Source organism: Engystomops pustulosus, chromosome 6 (assembly GCF_040894005.1).
Source record: "Engystomops pustulosus chromosome 6, aEngPut4.maternal, whole genome shotgun sequence".
NCBI classification, from domain to species: Eukaryota; Metazoa; Chordata; class Amphibia; order Anura; family Leptodactylidae; genus Engystomops; species Engystomops pustulosus.
The window spans coordinates 89,737,613-89,741,763 of NC_092416.1; the positions used below are offsets into that span (position 1 = coordinate 89,737,613).

Sequence of the window (4,151 nt, forward strand, 5' to 3'; positions counted from 1 at the left end):
TGAAGACATTGGCGGAGCTGTGGGGGACATTACAGGCGACCTTAGGAATACTACTGGGGGCTGTGGGGACATTATTGGGTGCTGTGGGGGATTTTACATGAGGCTTTGAGGACATTACTAGGGGCTGTGAAGACTTTTGGGGGACTGATGGGGACATTACTGGGGACTGTGGGGAAAGTTACAGGGGTTTGCAAAGAGATTGGGGGAGGGATATGGGAGGCATTACATTGGGTTTTGGGGACATTACTGGTGGCTGTGAAAACTTTGGGGGGGTTGTGGAGACATTAAAGTGGGCTCTGGGGGTCATTACAGTGGGCTCTGGGGGTCATTACAGGGGGCTGTGAGAACATCTGGGGGGCTGTGAGAACATCTGTGGGGCTGTGAGGACATTTGGGGAGCTCTGAGGACATTCGGGGGGCTGTGGATGGACATTACAGGGAGCTCTGGGAGATTACAGAGGGCTGTGGGGGACATTATAGAGGTCTCTGGAGGACTTCTCAATGGGGACATTACTGAACTCTAGGGGGACTTTACTTAGTGTAGGTATTTTTAGGTGAATATATATATATATATATATATATATATATATAGGTTTTATGGCTTTTACAACATGTTTTACTAGGAAGCATTTATTGTTTCTGTGATAACAGTATTTTCAATAGCAGCAATGGTGTGCAGGACATGACAATGGCAGCGCGCGGGCCGGCACTGCTCAGCTCACACTACAGCGCTGGTAGCCTCTAGAATGGAGCTGCTCCGTGTAGCCGTGATGTCACGAGAGGGCGGAGCCTCTGATAAATGGGCGTGGCTTACTACGCAGTCTCCTCACAGGAAGTAGAGCTGTAATGGCTGCCTGCAAGTAGAACGTGTTCAGGTACTGTGTGCATACATGTGTATGGAGGGGAGGGGGCTTTACAGGAGTGGATGTGATAAGGTCAGGGAAGACCTGTATGTTACATGGGACTGCATGTCTTGCAGGTGCTGAGTTGGCATGAGGTGTATTTTACATAGGACTGCGTGTCTGGCGGGTGCTGAGGTGGCAGGTGTGTGTTACGTAGGACTGCGTGTCTGGCGGGTGCTGAGGTGGCATGAGGTTTATGTTCCGTTGGACTGCGTGTCTGGCGGGTGCTGAGGTGGCAGGTGTGTTACGTGGGACTGCATGTCTGGTGCTGAGTTGGCATGAGGTATATGTTACGTGGGACTGCGTGTCTGGCGGGTGCTGAGGTGGCAGGTGTATGTTATGTGGGACTGCATGTCTGGTGCTGAGGTGGCATGAGGTATAGGTTATGTGGGACTGCGTGTCTGGTGGGTGCTGAGGTGGCATGAGGTATATGTTACGTGGGACTGCGTGTCTGGCGGGTGCTGAGGTGGCAGGTGTATGTTACGTGGGACTGCATGTCTGGTGCTGAGGTGGCATGAGGTATATGTTACGTGGGACTGCGTGTCTGGCGGGTGCTGAGGTGGCAGGTGTATGTTACGTGGGACTGCATGTCTGGTGCTGAGGTGGCATGAGGTATATGTTACATGGGACTGCGTGTCTGGCGAGTGCTGAGGTGGCATGAGGTATATGTTACGTAGGACTGCGTGTCTGGTGCTGAGGTGGCATGAGGTATATGTTACGTGGGGGCTGCGTGTCTGGCGAGTGCTGAGGTGGCATGAGGGTGTATGTGAAACAGGACTGCATAAACAGTAAAAACACGTAAAAAATGACAAAGACGCAAATTCAATTAATAAAAAACCTTAAAAAAAACACAGAAGATACTAACACATGATTTTCTTATATAATTAGCGTCTATCAACATTATATACAGCCATGAGTTATATACATGTATTACTGCAAATTTCATACTCCTTCCCGGCTAAAAATACTCCTCAAAAATAGTAAGAGGAGTATTATTACCCTTCTAGAAATATGTTAGCGCAACCTCTGGGAACAATAAAGAACATGAGATGTCTGTGTGGTGATCTCCACAGGGAGGACACATGGCTGAAGAAAAGACGTGGTGATGCCAGGACCTAATGGAGAAGATAGAGGACATATCACCTGCAGTCACTGGATGTAACAAGAAGTGATTTCTCCTCACAGGAAGTAGAGCTGTAATGGCTGCCTGCAAGTAGAACGTGTTCAGGTACTGTGTGCATACATGTGTATGGAGGGGAGGGGGCTTTACAGGAGTGGATGTGATAAGGTCAGGGAAGACCTGTATGTTACATGGGACTGCATGTCTTGCAGGTGCTGAGTTGGCATGAGGTGTATTTTACATAGGACTGCGTGTCTGGCGGGTGCTGAGGTGGCAGGTGTGTGTTACGTAGGACTGCGTGTCTGGCGGGTGCTGAGGTGGCATGAGGTTTATGTTCCGTTGGACTGCGTGTCTGGCGGGTGCTGAGGTGGCAGGTGTGTTACGTGGGACTGCATGTCTGGTGCTGAGTTGGCATGAGGTATATGTTACGTGGGACTGCGTGTCTGGCGGGTGCTGAGGTGGCAGGTGTATGTTACGTGGGACTGCATGTCTGGTGCTGAGGTGGCATGAGGTATAGGTTATGTGGGACTGCGTGTCTGGTGGGTGCTGAGGTGGCATGAGGTATATGTTACGTGGGACTGCGTGTCTGGCGGGTGCTGAGGTGGCAGGTGTGTTACGTGGGACTGCATGTCTGGTGCTGAGGTGGCATGAGGTATATGTTACGTGGGACTGCGTGTCTGGCGGGTGCTGAGGTGGCAGGTGTATGTTACGTGGGACTGCATGTCTGGTGCTGAGGTGGCATGAGGTATATGTTACATGGGACTGCGTGTCTGGCGAGTGCTGAGGTGGCATGAGGTATATGTTACGTAGGACTGCGTGTCTGGTGCTGAGGTGGCATGAGGTATATGTTACGTGGGGGCTGCGTGTCTGGCGAGTGCTGAGGTGGCATGAGGTATATGTTACGTAGGACTGCGTGTCTGGTGCTGAGGTGGCATGAGGTATATGTTACGTGGGGGCTGCGTGTCTGGCGAGTGCTGAGGTGGCATGAGGTGTATGTGAAACAGGACTGCATAAACAGTAAAAACACGTAAAAAATGACAAAGACGCAAATTCAATTAATAAAAAACCTTAAAAAAAACACAGAAGATACTAACACATGATTTTCTTATATAATTAGCGTCTATCAACATTATATACAGCCATGAGTTATATACATGTATTACTGCAAATTTCATACTCCTTCCCGGCTAAAAATACTCCTCAAAAATAGTAAGAGGAGTATTATTACCCTTCTAGAAATATGTTAGCGCAACCTCTGGGAACAATAAAGAACATGAGATGTCTGTGTGGTGATCTCCACAGGGAGGACACATGGCTGAAGAAAAGACGTGGTGATGCCAGGACCTAATGGAGAAGATAGAGGACACATCACCTGCAGTCACTGGATGTAACAAGAAGTGATTTCTCCTGTGTTTTCTGTAGCTGTATGTGTTGTCTATAGCTTGTATATACAGGAGTGGGCATTACTGAAATTGTGATACATATGCATTGGGGTCAGTGCCCGGATCTTTTACCACCCTTACTCCCACACATGCCCCAACATGCCCCCACACATGACCCAGTGGTATATAGTAGCCCCCACACATGCTTAGCAGTATATAGTAGCTCCCACACATGCCCCAACAGTATATAGAAACCTCCACATGTACCAAAGCAGTTTATATACAGCACAGACAAATAAAATATATAGTGACAGGACTGGATCATTTTATAATGGGAATACCAATAAGAATGCATACAAAAAGATTTTTTTCTTCCTTTTTTCCTTCTCCATTACAGAAAATATAAGAATTATAAAATAAATGATATAATGATATATGCATTTATAAACATTTGAGCCTATGTATATAAAAATATAAAAGATATATACAAATTTATACAGGATTTGTGCAACTATATATTACATATACTAGTAAAGTACAGGATACAGTTATGGAACTCAATATATTTTATGAAATATATTTAGATTTATTAAAAAAAAATCTCATATAAAGAAAATGTATAATAATAATAATAATAACAACAATTATTATTTTATTTATATAATCCCCATCTGTGAGATCTGCAAGTCAGATGATTGTATTAATTTTTGCTCCCAAAAAGGCTCTAGGTCAGCGGTGGCGAACCTAT

At 46.3% G+C, this 4,151-nt stretch overlaps 1 long non-coding RNA gene across 1 annotated transcript; it reads left to right on the forward strand.

Moving 5' to 3' along the window:
* Positions 1–709: 709 nt before the first annotated feature.
* On the forward strand, positions 710–3,900 carry LOC140065805 (uncharacterized). Its single transcript, XR_011848059.1, has 3 exons — positions 710–874; positions 1,975–2,129; positions 3,324–3,900. It is a non-coding gene; the product is annotated as an uncharacterized lncRNA (long non-coding RNA).
* The last annotated feature ends 251 nt before the right edge of the window (positions 3,901–4,151 follow it).